Source organism: Cololabis saira, chromosome 14, assembly GCF_033807715.1.
Source record: "Cololabis saira isolate AMF1-May2022 chromosome 14, fColSai1.1, whole genome shotgun sequence".
NCBI classification, from domain to species: Eukaryota; Metazoa; Chordata; class Actinopteri; order Beloniformes; family Belonidae; genus Cololabis; species Cololabis saira.
In genome coordinates this window covers 11570014-11589149 of record NC_084600.1, presented here as the reverse complement: position 1 = coordinate 11589149, position 19136 = coordinate 11570014, and the positions used below count along the sequence as shown (strand labels likewise).

General features: G+C 38.7%; 1 protein-coding gene across 4 annotated transcripts in view; it reads right to left on the bottom strand.

Annotated features, from left to right (window-relative positions):
• The window catches only part of zbtb20 (zinc finger and BTB domain containing 20), a 35918-nt gene extending 17756 nt beyond the window's left edge, over positions 1–18162 (bottom strand). For 2 of the 4 annotated variants that reach the window (XM_061739677.1, XM_061739679.1), the window contains exon 1: positions 17976–18156. The gene's annotated coding sequence lies outside the window, so the exon portion shown is untranslated. Of the gene's footprint in view, positions 1–451; positions 543–17975 lie in introns of all 4 variants that reach the window. The other 2 variants (XM_061739680.1, XM_061739681.1) reach the window with 2 other exon arrangements.
• Positions 18163–19136: the final 974 nt, after the last annotated feature.

Genomic DNA, 19136 nt, shown 5'->3' with positions numbered 1-19136 from the left:
GCATTCATTGAAAAGCACAAGAAAGGCATTCAACGATATAAAGCATGTGATGTGCTGGTTTAGTGACGCTAAAAAGAAAAAAAAAAAAAAACTAACACAATTTCTCTTGTAACGTAGAGTCATTAGTATGAAAACATTTTAACCCCAAAACGGGAAACAAAAATTATGTAAAACTAACCACATTACAGTGACTTGCTCATGGTATCATTTATGCTCAGGCAAACTGGAGAAAATGCATTGAAGCAAAGCAAAATGCTTTTTCAAACACATTCCCTCTTATTAGTCCCACACTGATCAAAGTGCATTCAAGTCCCAACAATCAGTTAACTTTGAGATTATTTGGGAAATATATGACACGTTTATCTTAAATTTGATATATGATATTTAGTTTTATTGAAAATGGAGTAAAAGACATTTAGGAGCAGCTCCGTTTGCAGTAAGGGGTTAGTACCTGCAAGGCCAACATGGAGTCTACTGTGTAAAAGGCCAGGATCTACACGGTGCTGCTGAACAACCCAAACGGGCTGAGGATTTGACCAGACCTGCACGATAGTGTTGACACAAATTATTCTTTTATAGCGCCCGAATAAAAAGAGCTCATTCCCACATTCAGACACTGACGTAAAATGCACGGATGAAAACTAGACATTTTTAAACATTTTTTAAACACTATTCTCTCCACACAATCTGGCGGGGGGCGGGGGGCGGGGTTGTCTTTTTCTGAATCATCCTATTTTCTGTGCCAAGGTAAAAAAAAAAAAAAAAAAAAAAAAAAGATGTCAGACAATAGATGTGCCACAAAGATGATGATTTTATCAATATTAAAGTGCTGAGACAAACAATATTTGGGGGAAAAGCAGAGTTGAAGGTGTCATAACTGAAACTGCTGAGGGTTTGGGTCCACTGGCCTCAGTCAGGGAAGTAATGCAGGCATTGAGATGGGCGTTTGTTTTGCCGAAATGTTCTGTCATGTAACATATTTGATGATTAGATATGGACAAGTAATGGCATGTTTAGCAGCTGAGGAGGATCACTCAACACTGAGATGGATTATTCTGTGTGGCACAGCTACACAATCACACACACATCCCCAACTCTCACATACAAACCAGAACTTCACCACTTTTCACTTGTCTTGGCAATAAACTAAGGAACTTAATAAACCAGAATAGCTCATACAGATTACCGTATTTTCTGGACTATAAGCCGCTACTTTTTTCATAGGTTTTGAACCGTGCAGCTTATACAAAGGTGCAGCTATTCTGTGGATTTTTCTTCCACCGCTAGGGGGATTGCTAACCGGAATTAGAATCAAAACTAAGACAAAATAAATGCAAAGAAGAATATTCTACTTCTTCTTTAGCAGATAGAAGTAGGTAGAAGCAGATTTCAAACATAAATAGATAAATAAATACCGGTTATTTTCTCTTGGTTCTGTCCCGTTTTAATCAGCAAAGTTACTGCCGTGTTAAAAGACGCTGTTAGGAAAGGATCTATTTAGGTACAAACATGTACATCATTTACAGTTCAATATCCTTCTGTACATGTAGTAAATATCTAATCTAACAACATAAATATCTGCGGCTGAAATATCTTCTTTTTTTTTTTTAATAGAGCGGATGCGGCTTATATACAGGTGCGGCTTATAGTCCAGAAAATATGGTACATACAGTATATCATCCACCTCAATAAAAGTCGGGAACCCAAATATAAGCTTTGCTCCTATTTCTCAGTCCCAAACCATCAGCAACTCTGGGTGTAACCCTTGAAATAAATCTGTCGTGACTTTGCCAATGCGAAAACCAACAGAAAAGCCCAAATCTCCAAGTCCTCTGCTTTCTCATCAACAACAGCACTTATTTTAGTTTTTTTTTTTCTTCTCCTGTGGGGGTTACTTAAATACAAAACTTTATCCCATTACAATAGGCCTCCTTATTTCCCTTTATTTTATTTTATTTTGGTGGCGAGACAGTGCAAACGCATATATTCCCTCTCACCATCCACACATTTAAATCCAACCTGCCTGAGGGGTAAAGTGAGGTGAATGCTGGCAACAAAGGAGCAGGCCAAGGGAAGCAGGCTTCTGTTGCCCAGACTGCCACTCACTACCGTGATTCCATTTTAGCCATGACACAGTGGGTGAGCAGCAGCCAGCGCCTACCTGCAGTGAATTCTAATCAGCCCAGGGGTCTGTCTCCCTCCCCTCCCTCCCTCCTGTACCCTGTCTTGGACTAAAGGGGCTGATGATCCTTCAAAATTAATTAGATCCTTGTAGGAGACGGCCATTTTCTTTCACTTGCTAATGCTCCAGAAATTAATTTGTAAATCAAACTGAATTCCACGTGTGTGTACCCCGTCAGGCTGCCATATTGATTTATTTCTGTTTGTCTCTACCTGTTTCTTGTTTCATCACAGTGGATCTCTCTCTCTCTTTCTCTCCATACGTGTATCTGTCTGTCTGTCTGAGCCCCCCCCCCTCCACCCCTCTCCTTATAAACCCCCCCCACACACACACCCACACCCCCCACGCCCCCCACACCCCCCCACCACACCTCCATGGCTGCATCTCTGCTCCCAGCTCTGCGTCTGCCTCTGTGGAGTTAACTGTCAATAAATCCCCAGAGGTCAGTTTGTCTGCTGGAAATCAGACACAATGCTTCAGTCCGCCAGTGCAATGCATGCTCCGCTGCTGCTGCCACAACAAAGACTGAGGGAGAGGGGTGTGTGTGTGTGTGTGTGTGTGTGTGTGTGTGTGTGTGTGTGTATTTTGGGGGGGGGGGGATTAAGACAGGGAGACGAAGGTTGCAACTTCACCAGGCAGACTCCAGGTTAATCAGCCGCCTGCATTAGGTGACAAGCTCCTGAGATACCCACAATCCAATTGGACATTAGTTAATCAAGGGGATGTGTGTGTGTGTGTGTGTGTGTGGGGGGGGGGGGGGGGGTTCAACTGGTGAGGATGGGGGATGGGGTTGAGAACAGACACAAGAGGCATGGTTATGAAAGGAACAGTATCAGCCATGTGAATAATGTACGTCGTGAATATGCAAATACTGCTTACAACAAACACTACAGGCATATATTCAAGGCCCCTGGTACATTTAAATATGGAGACAAAAGGGCCACAGGGCATTAAAAGCTCATGTTCATGTTCCTGCATACGGCATCTTGATGACTGAGGATGCAGATTTGCACGTATCAAGACCGCTTTGTGTTTGCACCTTATTAGCAGGGGGGTTTGTTTGAAACCTCTGCTGGTTAACAATCACTGTCCAAATTGTAATAATTAATTTCAATCACCCATTCAGAGTACATTAGCATTAGCAGTCACGCTTTAATAATATGCGATCTAATGTAGTTACATTCCCAATATAAATATGAGGCAAGGACACAACAATCAAGTGATCGAGTGGATCTGACGAGGGACAAACGTAGGGTGTGTTTTGTTGTCCGACATTTCAATCCTCAAACAAAACAGCAGAAAAGACACACCTCATTGTTATCAACAACTTTCCTGAGACAGAAAAAAAAAACAAGTCACAATAAGTGTCATCTAACGCTGTTACGTCGCGATGCGGTTCGATCTACACAATAAAAGATGATTTAAAACCCTTCATCTTTTGCCAACAAAGTTGTGATTAAGTGGTGATTAAATCAGAGTAATTCAGAGCGCTGTGTCTTTGATTACCTTCAAGTGTTTCTCTATAATGCTGCGAAGCGCTTAACGCACAAGTAATAACTGGCAGAGGCTACAGGAAAAGCTGCAGAAAGGTAAAATAAGTCCCAAGATTGCATTGATTGGCAATATTTTTTCATCTGTACTACATCTCTGGCTAAATTAGTAGAGTGAATAAGTAATAAAACAGTTTTTAATGAGTCTATACTTAAAGGGGACGTATTATGGCATTTAATGTCTATTTTAAACAGGCCTTGAATGTCTTAAAAACAAGCTTTTGATTGTTTTTGCTAAATAAATTAGAAATTCAGCCTCTGAGCCATGTCTTTATCTTCCCAGTCTCTAACCTCATTATCTATGCAGGATTCTGAGTGGGCGGGGCTATGATAATGAGGCACTGTGCTGATTGGCTGCCTGAATGACGCGTTACACCGCTACGAAAAAATGGCGGAAGCTCCGGCCGGCGGAGTTAGTTGTGGGCGTGGTTTCACGCATCGGAGGCCAAACTATGTAAATTGCATTGGTTACGTAACGAAATGGAGCAGAATCTTATTGGCTCGTAGATCCACATCACACTGGACGGCTCATTCCGGGCGGCTGTACAGACACTGCAGAATTTGGTTGCTTTCCTCCGTCTCTGCGTTGGCAGGCTGAGGGGAGACCACTTTATATATGTTAAAGCAAGAGAAAACCTGTTTTTCATAATAGGTCCCCTTTAAATACACAGGAATTGTGGCAAATTTGAAATACATTTCGTAATATAATATATAATATAATAAATAATAATCGTATCCTGACAAATACTACATGAGACATCCTTGCATCAGCTCTTCACTATTAAAGGATGATGAACCAGAGATCCCTCCTTCAAAAAACACATAAACATAATACAACTAAATTCAAATGATTCACACTGGAAACACTTTTTTCCAGTTATGGATGTTCTCCTGTATAGCTAAAATAGTCATGAAGTAAATTGCATTGCACAGTTTGGTTCATGTACTTGTGCATCTCTGGGACATCTGTTAACTCCTTATAGCACCCTAGATTTAATCTGACTGTTCCCGATTAGTTCCACCGCCAATGAAATGTCTCAAATGGCACCAGTTTAGTTTGTTAAGACATCCAGTCCTACAGAAAGACACTCAATGTGACAGGATGTTCGACTTTGAAATAAATCCCTTAGGCACAGTAATAACAATAAACACTGCAATACTATTATGCAAGCTGAGTACAGTTGAAGTATTTTTTTGACAGGACAGCTTGTTCAACTTCATCCCTTTCTGGCAAGAACACATCTACACATCCACCAACCCCCTTTATCTATAGAAGATCTATTGTGCTTTAACAGATGGAGGGATAATCTACTTTTTTTTAATAAGGAAATTCTGCTCAAACACTATGTTATGAGTAAAATGTCCATCATGCGTTTAATAAAGTTTTATCTAGTGGTATAAAAGGAAAGAAATGGCAGCTACTGTTGGCATGAGGCCATATATAAATGAAAGACTTTGAGTCACTTTGCTGGTAGAGCGTTTTTAATATATTTCAGAACTGGCAAATGGTTCCGCTTTTGTTAATGAGCATTTGACCAAAAAGTACCATCTGACTACTCGTGTGTTACTTCAGCAAACACCTCTAACCCCGAAGCAGATAATGCTAGACTGGAGAGTTGTCATTTAGGCAGAAGAGTCCACAGAAACTGGCTCTCTACAGCTACTACACAAGTTGAGGACATTTTGCCTCTCCAAAGAAGGAGCTCACAGGCCATTAAGAGGTTTTTCATGAACCACGCCAATGCTCGTGTTGGACTTCTCTATCCATTACTAGCTATCACAGTAAAGAGCAGCAAGTTTGGCAAAAAAAAACACAAAACATTTCACACAACTCTTTCTACAAATGAGCATGTAAGCGGCATCACAACTGTACAGTAGAGAGGCTGTGTAGCACCTTTCTATCATCCAGAGAAAACAAAGTATCTCCTGATTCTCTGTCCTTGGGAGATAAACCAGCAGGACAGACGCTTTGTGCAGACTTATTGCAGGACAATATGAGACGTTTCTTATTAGTGTTAGGCACAACTTCTCACTGTTCTTCTCAAGAGTTTACTTAGACGGTCACGAAGGAGACGTTGTATATCATATATATTGTGTGTATGTATGTATGTATATATATATATATATATATATATATATATATATATATATATATATATATATATATATATATATATATATATATATATATATATATATATATATACAGTTATATAACAGTTATTTTAAAAATAAATTCACCTGGGTGCCAAGCCACCAGAAAACCCAAGTTAAGCAACATAAAAGAAGCCAGAAGATTATTTATCCAACACTTTATTTATGTATGTATTTATGTATTTATGTATGTATGTATGTATGTATGTATGTATGTATGTATGTATGTATGTATGTATGTATGTATGTATGTATGTATGTATGTATGTATGTATGTATGTATGTATGTATGTATGTATGTATGTATATTTATGTATTTATGTATGTATGTATGTTTATTTATGTATTTATTCATGTCATTATATGGTTAAAAAAGGGTTAGATGAAGTGGCTGTTTCACCGTTAAAAACATAAACTAGCAAGGCAAAGCCAGAAGTCTGATGGCTAAAAACCTCAAAAAAGCTTCAACAAAGTTACATTTTCATCCCTTCCCTTAGCTAGTTCAATTATATATATATATATATATATATATATATATATATATATATATATATATATATATATATATATATATATATATATATATATATACTATTATTATTATTAACTAACAAAAATAAATTCACCTGGGTGCCAAGCAAGCCACCAGAAAACCCAAGTTAAGCAACATAAAAGAAGCCTGAAGATTATTTATCCAACACTTTATGTATGTATGTATTTATGTATTTATGTATGTATGTATGTATGTATGTATGTATGTATGTATGTATGTATGTATGTATGTATGTATGTATGTATGTATGTATGTATGTATGTATGTATGTATGTATGTATGTATGTATGTATGTTAATTTATTTATTTATTCATGTCATTATATGGTTAAAAAAGGGTTAGATGAAGTGGCTGTTTCACCGTTAAAAACATAAACTAGCAAGGCAAAGCTAAAAGTCTGATGGCTAAAAACCTCAAAAAAGCTTCAACAAAGTTACATTTTCATATAGGCTATCTTCCTAGTAGCATCAACATGTGTGTTCATTCTTTCCCTTAGCTAGTTCAAATTACAATGATTTCATCTGATGAGATAATAAAATGTTGTATTCACACTTTTTGGGCAACAGCATACATGCATATGGTCAAATAAGGGGTGACTTTTTTTTTAGGAACAGTTTTTCTTCTATTTTTTTCAACATTTAAATTTCTGACAGTTTACAGTGAATTATATATGGTAAAATGGACACATAATCCCAAAGGCATTTTGGGAAGTGAGAGGAAAATTCTATGGACTAACACTTTTGTTATGAAATGAGACAGTGGTTAAGGTTTCCGTTGTAAGCTGTTTTATTAGGATTCCTTGCTTCACGCAGACACTGCAGACACTGCAGCCACCCTACTGTCTGACAAACAATACAGGGAATCAGTAGTTTATATATACCGCTGCCATCTACTTATAAGGTATTCATCTATCTATAGTGTCTCCCAGGAGATGCCTGGGACATATACATGTCAACAAGTCTGCATATACTTGTGTTCTGCTTTCATACCAACAAATACAGTAACATGAACGTTCGGCGGCCGTGTCTAAACTCAGCTTAGAAACACATGGCGCTCACACATGATCGTGGCAAAAGCGCCCTTTTGATTAATAATCAACCGGAGGCCACAGTGAATTTAAGTTATTATTCCACCATGTGTGCGAATGTAGTTGTGAGCAGACTCCGAAGTTTTGTAACATGTGTTTCAGCAGCAGCTGCACGAGAGAGCACGAGCCAGCGGACCCTCGTGCAGCTGCTGGCACGGAGCTGAGCTTTCACAAAGGTGCTTTAAGCAGTTCAGCACAACCCTGCCGTTTTGTGAGCAGCTTCTGTGCTTCAAAGTTCAGCAAGCTGGCCTCTCCTACAGAATTAGGCAGGTTCAATATTTGTCATTTAAAAGGATCCATCATGTCATGCATAGAAAAAACAGCAGCACACTAGCAATGGGGAAAAAGCAAAGAGAGCATTGAGAACAGACGTTGCAAAAAAAAGTTTTTTGAAGTAACATATTTCTTCAGCCTGTAGCTATGGTAACTACTGCACAATTACCTTCAAGCTGTGATCAAACTGACACATTTATCAAGTAAACTCACAATATCTTCAACATATAAGACTACATTTTGATTTATGCATGAGCATAAACTTTAAATAACCTAATAGAAATACTCTATTTATGGATGTTAGCAGCATTGTATTTATAGTTTAGCAAGCTGTTGCATGGTAAATATAAATTATATATGTCTCCTCAGATCATTTGACATATGACCTATCTAAAATTGTAATGCTGACGCATTGAAACACGGTCTACTACAAGCTTGCCCTATACACACTATCACCAAGTGCTGGTTCCTTTGGTCCAAGAGGTCCTGAGGTCTGCAGGTTGGCTAAGTAATACCAGTTAGATCTAATGAATTACTCAAAAGTTGGCACAAAGAAAAGGGTTTCCGTTAATCCCGCAAGGTGGGGCAATCTAACCATGCTGGGAAAGTTTATCCATACAATACTGTGTTGCAAGAAAAACTTAGGCAAGGCAAGTACAGGATTTCACAAGAAACAAGAGAAAGGCTAAGAAGGAAAGCCCTTTTCTGTATTGTATCAAAGGTACAGGAAACAGAAAAAGTCAGAGCGGTCTTGGTATTATTTGGAAAACCGAGCAAAGTCCTCAATCCGTCCAACACACTTAATATGCAAATAAGTCAGTGGTACCATAAAAATAGGACTTTAATAAGAACAGTAAGGTCATTCATCTAGTCAGTTATCATGGGCATGTTTGGAGCATGAAGAGTAACTATAAAGACAGAGTACTGTAAGAGAGTCACTGTTACTCAGCAAAGACAGAATGTGAGAATCGGTTGGAGACTTCGACGTGAGCATCTGTAACACTTCCACAGAAACAGGAACGAGGGTCACGACATTCAGCAACATTTGCAAAATGATTTTCTTGGCTAAAGCCCTGTTTTTGATTTATAGCTTTTGTTTCTCTTATGTTTAAACCTTGTATAAACGACCTACCAAGCTCAACAACAGAATCAGAGAGAAGTATGGTGGGTGTGGTTCTGTTATGTTCAATAGAGCAACAACCAGTATATGTTTTCCACTAGTTTTGACCCTCACCTGGGTTAGCTGTTAAAATCACAAGTGTGTCATTTTGGGTCATTTGTACCCAATCAACCATGGCGCCACTCCACAAGATGACATATATTGTAAGTAGTAAGCTTGAATTGAAGGCATTAGGGAAATGGTGGGATGGCTGTTTTGTTGCAACATATTTACATATTACAATTATGTAGGAAAGGAAAATGGTATACCCTTTCAAGTCTAAGTAGCAGAATAAGATAGTGAAATACCGTATTTTCTGGACTATAAGCCGCACCTGTATATAAGCCGCATCCGCTCTATTTAAAAAAAAAGATATGCAAGCCGCAGATATTTATGTTGTTAGATTAGATATTTACTACATGTACAGAACCATTTTGAACATTGTAAATGATGTACATGTTTGTACCTAAATAGATCTTTCCTAACAGTGTCTTTTAACACGGCAGCAACTTTGCTGATTAAAACGGGACAGAACCAAGAGAAAATAACCGCTATTTATTTATCTATTTATCTGTTTGAAATCTGCTTCTACCTACTTCTATCTGCTAAAGAAGAAGTAGTGTATTCTTCTTTGCATTTATTTTGTCTTAGTTTTTATTCTAATTCCGGTTAGCGCTCCCCCTAGCGGTGGAAGAAAAATCCACAGAATAGCTGCACCTTTGTATAAGCTGCATGGTTCAAAACCTAGGAAAAAAGTAGCGACTTATAGTCCAGAAAATACGGTAAATAAATAATTGGACCTCCAACAGGTTGTAAAATAAGGTAAGCAAAAAGTTGAATCAACAATAACACAGGACATGTTATGCAAAGTAGTAATTTAACAAAAACCAGCACAAAAAGCAGAAGGAAAAGGGGAAAACTAAGTGCACACCATGACCCACGTTCAGCAGTAACCTGAGGTAATTGTTTTCACACCCTGATTCTTTTCTTTGTCATCCATTTTGTCGTAACTTTAACTGTGCCAAACCTTCAACAGTCAGACAGATGGCCTCACAATGACTCCATAATACTCTGGTATGTAGAGGAGTTCATGACTGAAGCTACGACTTCAAGGTGTTCAGGTCCCTGTGACAGCAAAACAAGCCCAGATCACCAGCCCTCCGACGCCGTGTTTCACAGTTCACACGAGGTCTTTGGGCTTTGGTTTCTTCTACATCTGCCACCGTGCGTTATAACCCTTGCAAATCCACGTTGATCCCTGTTTTCAAATGCTATTGTTCCGGAAATGGTGTTGTTTGTGCAGATGCAACTATGCAAACTTAAGCTGTACTGACCCACACACACACTTGACGGCGGGTTTTCTAGCTTCTTCACAAGTCAGCGTGTTTCATTTACCCTTTCTGGAAACTGTTGTATTCACTTCACAACTATACAAGATATTTTCTGTGTACAATTGCTACATTTCTTATTTGAATGTGTATATTGTACTCTTTAGGTCGCCTCCCGGTCTGTTGGAAACAGTCCCTACAGAGTTCCCTCATGAAGCAGAGAGATAACATAAACCCCCACCAGTTCTGTTTATGATAATCATCTGGCCCTTTGGCCTCGCTAATGTCCATGAAGTGTTGGTCAGTGCCATCTGTTGAAGGGAGCAGAATTATTATCTTTGATGTTAACAATCTATAGCTCATAATCCTGAGAATGTAACCTAAGATGAACAGCTGTTTCTGCTAACATTACTATAAAAATCATACCACATGGCCGTGTGTATTTTCAGCAGGTCGTATCACAAATGTGACACTTCTAAGTCATTTGTACAGTCATGGTTAGATGGGAGGGCTTAGAAAGGGTTAGACTTTACTTTGATTAAGATTTTTTTTTTTTTAGCAGCCTGTTAAGCAACCCTTTAGTAAGAGTATATGTTTAACAGCTAGCTCCTGCTACTAATATTACTGTTTTCTCTTATTGTGACCTGCCCTCATCTAAATTCATGTTGAGATATGGAGGACTGACCCTGGGAGGAAGAAGGAAAAAAAATAAATAAAACTATGTGAATGAATGAAAGATGAGACACAATTCTGCAGAATAACTACTGTAATAAAAGACTATAAAAAGGCCTTTTCTTTAAGCTGCACTCATGAATCTATTCATAGAAATTATAAAAGAAAATGAAGCTTAATGTTGGTTTACATAACAGCTGCCACACTTAACTCAGAGTTGTCAAAGTGAAAAACACTGCCACCAAAGCCACAACAGCTATTATACTGGTGTTACAAGCTCCTAAACACTGCATGGAGCTCAACATATGGACTGCATCTGCGTGGAAAATGTAGTGCAAGTGCCATGAGAACCACTACAACAGTCACACTGCTTCTTTTTCGTAATGTCAGTAAATGTCAGACGTATTGTACAAGCCCAGCAGCCTGGATGAAAGTGAACGTTTGCCTTGGCATTTGCTTGTTGTTGAGCAGGTTAGACATGCATTTTTTTGGTCACCTGTAACAACTGTCTTTCGTGAAAACAGCGAATGGAGATATATTTTTTCAGCTCTTCCCAACTCATTAAAACCCCACATTGTTAGAATATTTAATAATGATTCCCATCTTCTTGTTTCTCAAATCGTTTTTTTTTTTTTTTTTTTACTCAAGTCATTTCAGAGCATTAAACAGCAGGATCAGGAAGAGATTTCTCTCTATGTTTACAATAAAAATCTAAGAGACAAATCTTTGCTGAACAACTCCAAGGTTTCCAGTCATATTATTTTTTTTCCATAAAGCCGCACCACAAATACTATTGTTGATATAACTTCCCCCGTGTTTACCCTTAGCACAGCATATGATGATCTGCACTGAGAGAGAGAGACCGTGCACAATCTTAAACACTCATTCTCCAGTCAGGAAAGAGGGAGAGAATTTACACAACTTATTTTTTTTTCCCTTGTTTTTGTCTTTGTAAGAGTTTTAAAACTTGGTAAGTACTCTGACAGTCAGTTAAATTAGTTATTTTTAAATACCTTCCCCTACACCCAGGCAGTGATCTCACCCTGACTTGTAGAAAACCATATGGGTAGCAGGGTGAACTGAGGACACACATGCACCTTGGCTAACATACAACTTTGCTATTAGAATCCAGGATACATTTTTCACATCAGTTGAATACCTAAGCCTGCATGGGTATTCACAGAGAGAAAATGCAAGTTAAAATGCTTCCTCTGCCAAACCAAAACAAGAGGAAAAAAAAAATTCTCTCGTGTTGAAGTTTTGAGAATCTAAAAAAAAAAAAAAAAAAAAGGTTGTGAAACATTTTCTCGTCAAGTTTTTACATGACTTGAATTTTCATGAAACCAGCACTGCAGATATGGAAAAGTACGGATCTACGGATCCACAATCTGTTAGCAATTTTACCATAGGTAATGGAAACACATGGTCACTTCCACCGCTTGATTGGGATTGTACTGTATACACTGTATCAAACAACAGGAGGGCCAATATCAAAACACAAATTACAGATGAAAACTTTTGCTTCAAAAGACAAAACATATGCCAAGCATGATAATATAAAACAAAACAGGTTCATATTGATGCAAGTATGTAATTAGCTGTTGCCTGAGTAGAATGTTCATTTTATATATTTAGTAAATATAAAAGCAGTCAGTGAAAAAGGAGTCGTATCTAGCATCAAGCTGTGTGGGAACTAATAATAGTAATAGTTACTGTGTTTCATAAGACTCTATATGGTTTAATAACTGAACAAAAGCTCCCTGACAACTGCCTGGCACATTCGTAATACTTATTCAGCCTCAACGTGTGCGTTTATTACACATTCCTGTGATACTTGCAGGGAAAGAATGCTCCAAAATAAAAGTCCTTTGAAAACTGAAAAACGTGTCGTAAAGTTTGTCAGTTTTCTATGCAACATGATGTGAAAGTTAAGACAGTAGCAAACAAAATTTAGAAAAAATGAAGAAGTCTTTTTTATCACCAGTCTTCTAGATCCTGACTGCCAATTTAATCAAAGGGGAATATTTTGGAAATTCCATCTCAATGAACTCTAAAGAAAGAAAAAAATCAGCCTCGTGGATAAAACTGGTTGAGTGGAAGATAATAACCTTAGCTTTGTTCCTAAATGTTTTCTATCTTGGCTTGGCCACATCAATAACAAGATACATTTTTCCTTCACTGAAGCAAAACGTATTATGTTCCATCTTGGCCTTATGTTTGAAGGGGACTCACTGACCATTAATCATTGCAATAGCTTTTTGGGGGTTTCACAATCCAACAAAACTACAGAGACAGACTGTCAAAAGGTTCTGAAAGAATAAAAAAATATGTATGTACATATATAAGTATATATATATATATATATATATATATATATATATATATATATATATATATATATATATATATATATATATATATATATATATATATATATGTATGTACATACATATATATATATATATATATATATATATATATCTGTACATACATATATATATATATATATATATATATATATATATATATATACACACACACACACACACACACACACACACACACACACACACACACACACACACACACACACACACACACACACTTAGGATCAACTTTTTGATGCTTCAGGGTTGTTTTTTTTTAGGTGTTCAGAGCAACTGACATAAGTAGCATAACCCTTTATAAACCTTTCAAATCTGATGTAAAAACAGCCATTCACCATTATTTTCAGAACACTTTTTTTTATTTTCAGAACAAATCTGAATGAGCTATACCTGCGACTGCTTAAAAACAGAACTTTCTGTCTCCTTGTTATATAACAGCTACAAATATTGAAGTTTTTTAAGGGCTTACGTTACTCTGCAGTTAATTTAGGTAATTAAATTCAAATGTGGATGGAAAGATGTGCATCTGACAATAATCTTAGCTGGCAATCTGATCAAAGATAAGTTTTGGTCCGTGGGAGAATATTATTGTAACAAGTGCAGTACAGGAGAAAATACAAAGAAATTAAAAGAAAGAAAATGCAGAGGGGATAAATTATGTCTGAGACAAAAAGGGCTGAGATGATTATAAGCACTGTGACATTCTGGACGCAATCCACAAAAGTGGCTCGTTACATCGATGAATCTCTTCTGCATTCCCAAAATGGCTGCCAAATATGCTGAACTGGGCAAGACAAAGTGCAATGCTGGATTCAAGTGCAAAACTGTTGACATGTGATGGTAAAATACCTGACCAGAAAATTTGAAATCAAATATTAATTTACTTCATCTAAAAAAGGTTCACCAAGGTTGCCAGCAGTAATCTTGTTTGATTCATCCGTTTATCATAATCGTATGTGTGTGCATTCATTTGCAACAAAATGTAAATTTGTTCCAAATTTAAATTTTGTATCGGTAAAATTACATTTTAGCCTAAATGATCATGTAGTTACTGTAAGTGTACAGCAATGTGTAGACAAAAGTAAATACAATTCATGTCATACTGTATATTCCTGTACATGCTCGCTCCAACTTATTCAGGTTTTTCCATTTTGGGATGACATTTCATAATGAGGCCTAAATATCTTTTGAAAAGGAAATAATGGACATATTTTAATTGAATTGTCTCAGTAACTGGCCAACAGCGTTACCAGGTAATAGCATACGGAGGGTTGCTGCATGGTGTGTGTTTTCCAAAACATTTACCTTTTGCTTCAGGGTGATGCCTTGTCTTGTCTTTTTTGGAAACATGCACTTCTACAGCTGCACTTAGAAATGGTTTGAGTTACTCATCTGCTCTGCGTGCAAGTACAGTAAGAGACTCCTTTAATTTTTTTCTTTTGATGCTTTTTGTAATGTGTGTGTGTGTATAGATAGATAGATAGATAGATAGATAGATAGATAGATAGATAGATAGATAGATAGATAGATAGATAGATAGATAGATAGATAGATAGATAGATAGATAGATAGATAGATAGATAGATAGATAGATAGATAGATAGATAGATAGATAGATAGATAGATAGATCTATCAACACACATTTTCACTTGACCCAAAATTCAGGCGGGAAAAATACGTGAAAGCGTGAAAAAGATCAGTTGAAAAAAGTTCCAAACTGAACGCTGTGAAGCCACCATGGCAGTTTGTTGGTTAACAATAAATTGTTGAAGGGGAGGGGAAAAAAGGGAAAAGAAAGAAGAGGAAAAGCTACAGAAGACAAGTGAATAATAGTGAAGCCAAAAAGAAAATTGGGATTGATTGGTGGGCAGGGATGAATTGATCACCCCGTCCCCACCCTCCTGCCTCGTGTGGGTAGGTAGGTCCACTGTTGTATCTGCTGGGTCGTGCTCATATAATAACTGCAGACACACTCTTAAATATTCATTAGTCAGGGGTGGGTTTTAGCCATGACGCAGACAGAGGGCAAATGGCATGGCTCAAACACTGAATATTAATGCTCAAGTGGAATATACATTTAAATACTCATTAACAACCTCACTGAGATTAGAGGGGGGTCTGATATTCAAGACTACAAACACTCCCAAATGTGAATGGCTTACTCTCAGCTCTACTGTACACCTCTAGTATTGAAACCTAACGTTTTTTTGAAGCCAAGTTGTAGCTTATTTACAGACCAAAAAAACAATACTGTGTCCATTAAAAAAAGCAGATGTGGAGAATGTTTGCAGATGAGGGACATTACAGGTTGTGCTATCATCTTGACTCCAGCTCCACGCCCACGTGCAACCACACAAACTGTCAGATCAACGTGGGCTTATTCACGGGACAGATTTACAACTGGGCCATGGTAGAAATGTACATCAAAGCTGCTGTGTGTGTCTCTCTCTGCTGTGTCTCTGTGTCTCTGTGCTGCTCCGTGCGGCGCGCACGTCCCTGTTTTCCGTACGAGCCCATTCAAAGAAATACAAGCGATCCGGAGCTGCCAGCAATTACAACCAGCAAGCCTATAGGACCCGGCTGCCTGCGTGCAGGAGGCAGTTTGTGAATGAAGGGAAGAGGGGGGGCGGGGGGGGGGGGGAGTGATCCCCACAGAAAAAAAATTACATTAAATTAAAAAATAAAAAAAAATGAGAAGGGGGAGATGAATTTCGTGGTAGAAAAAAAACCGCCACGCACAAATCCATGGACACATGGGGATGGAGGGAGGTGGACGCGGATGGGGCTTCAGCAGAAATGAATTAAAGGAGAAGAGAAAAGAAAAGGCGTCTTGATCGCACCATGATCGAACCAGGACCAGCTCTGACTGACATGATGATGGATTTGCGTAAAGCTTCATGCATTTGCGCGCAACTTGTGCGCGCAAATGCATGAAGGTTTTGCGCAAAAGCTTCATGCATTTAGTGCGCAACTTGTGCGCCGGGCGAGTCCCGAGCTGAGCCGGAGAGAACATGCTGTCTCCACCATCCACACACCAGAAAACGAGGCGCTTTGTGGGACAAACATCTGTCCGCCACACACGTGCCTTATCTGGAATTGTCCCCCTTTTCCTTCCACAAGCACGCGGATCGATATATGAAGCCCCATCAATAAATGCAAAATAAATAAATAAAAGGCTGACATGTTGCTCAGGATAAACTCCCCATGACCCTAAGTGATTATAAAGAACCATCCACGTATTTATATTGTACAAATACTTCACACTTGTATACGTATTTGAACTTTAATCATTAGGCTGATTCGTCTGAGGAGCCTATGGGCCAAAAGAATTGCAAGTTGCCCCATGAATATTTTGCATCAAAACGTCTCAAAAGGCATAGAGACGGCGTCTCTTGCAACTTTAATTACACTAGAGCATGGCTTCAAATCTAGGCCACCCTTTTCTAAAAAAGCCTCACATTGCAAACATTTTACCACACTGCACGCTGAGAATTAAAAACAAAACAAAAACATTTAATAAAAAGGCGGATCAGGACAGTTGGAAAAAAAAAAAGATCATTCATTTTGGAGAAATGTGGCACCAAAATTCAAACCACATTTCCCTGTGGATCTTATTTATCACAGTATTGGTAAAATCACAGAATTTTAACCACTGTAATATGAGCCCATCTTAACAAATGCTGTTATTAAACCAAAAAACAATGGGATTTGCACATCTGTCTGAGTGAGGGCTATACATGTACGTGCATGGCTGCTTTGTATTTTTCAGATAATATGGAAACCGTCTTTTTCTGGTTTCAAGTTCAGTTCAGCAAAAGATGAATGTTAATCCCAGTCGTAAATTTTTTCAATTGAGAGTAAAAACTGCAGCGGTGAAAATTTTGCCACAAGGAAACGCGTTTCCTCTTCACTCAAAACAACTGACCTAAAAGCCAAATGCGCACGTCGGTCGGCTGCTACAGTTGTTCCGGCACAGTGTGTGTAAAATAGGAGCCAGCAGCAGCAGCAGCAGCAGCAGCATCGCTGAGCTTTCACTCATTAAGAGACCTGTGAACACACTTCTGACCAAACCCCCCCCCCAAACCCCCCCAACGGACACCAGGGCAAATCCCAAAGTATAGGGTTGAAGGTAAAAGGGCAACGGTGTGACAATAATGACAGATTGGAAACTTGCGTCATGCCAGGGCAACGCGTTTTTTTTTTTTTTGTTTGGCTTTTTTTTTTTTTTTGTTGCTTTTTTTGTGCGGTCGAACTGGACAACAAAACCCCGCTGGCAGCCAAAAAACCGAGTCCCCTTTTCACTCAACGTACGCTACTCGCTTTATTTTTACGTTTCAAATGGTGGCTTGACGTTAAATAGATCCAAAGACCAAAAAAAAAAGAGAAAGAAAAAAAAATTAAGTTTCGGATTAAGTACAGTTCTAATAATTTTGCTTGATTAAAGCCAGTTACAACTATGGAAGTCAGCGGCTCTGACTGCATGCACTCCTCCTAAAAAATGAGCACAATGTTTGAATCTATAGTACTAGTATGTGTTTGTATGTCCTCCCTAAAATTATAACGTTAGAGCTGTTGTAAGAAAAACAAGACCAATCCCCTTTTCCTGGCTACTTTTTCTCAATTTCTTACCTGCACTTCGAAGCTCGTTCAAAAAGTGGCCACAGCGTTTCCACGGATACCCCCCCGGCAAAGCGCGTTTTAGTTTTTCTGATATGTTCCTTTACTTTGTTTCATTTCTCACTTCCATCTTCTTTTCATCTCATCAATAAACACACGCTGCAGCCTACCTTCATAGAGGAGCTCAGTTCAAGTGTGCCCTCCCATTTTTTAACTATACATCGAGTACTTGGAGGGGTGGCGGCGGCTGGGTGGGGGGGTGGGGGGGTGGAGGGTGAAGACAGGCACGCCTTTTCACTTAAAGCTGCGATTGGAAGATCAGGACACTGTCTTGGGTTGGATCACAAACCCGTCAACATTAGAGCGCCCCAATAGCAGGGAGAACAGTCTCCATGTTGTCTCTCTGGAAGCGGTGGGAGTTGTAGTAATAATAATAGTGGATGTGCTCGTAGTGTTCCTGCCTGCACTCGATGTACTCAACTTTTTCAGAGCAGGGATACATTATTATAGGCATTTTTATTATTATTATTAGGGGCGAAGGCACAAAAAGGAAAAATGGGATCATAACAGTGATGTGAAAGGAAGAAAGCATTTCCTTCCACCATAAATCCCTCACTTTTATATGTTTCACTATTACATGAGTTTCAACGTCCCGCCGTGCATAAACACGCCGCTCACAAATGAGAATAAAACTCTTTAAAATGTATCCCTCCGGTTTGGATCAAAAGGGACGGGGGGGAATTGTCAGTTATATGTCCAGGACCGGTCTGAACTTTGCATTGGCCACAGCCTCTGCCAGTACGCCGAGCCAGCTGCGACGCGGCTCCTCATTGGACGGCGGCGCTGTCAATCAAACGGGAAAGACCAACAAGCTAGATTGTGTGCCGTGTCTTCTACTTTCTACGCATTTCTATTTTCTCATTTATTTATTTTTTAACGTCCCGAGCTGACCTCCAGTTTGCGAGCAGGGGGAAAAATGGTGTCGATTCAGCCCGGCCAATCAGACTTGGTGGAGCGAGGGCTTTTTTTCTTTCGCTGTTGTTGTTGATTTTTATTGTTTCCTTTATCAAGCGCCTTGAGATACATTCTGGCTTGCTTAAGAGAGAAAAAATAAAAAAAAACTCAGTTATGGGTCATGTGGGATCCCCCCGCACCCCCGTATTAAAACCCCCT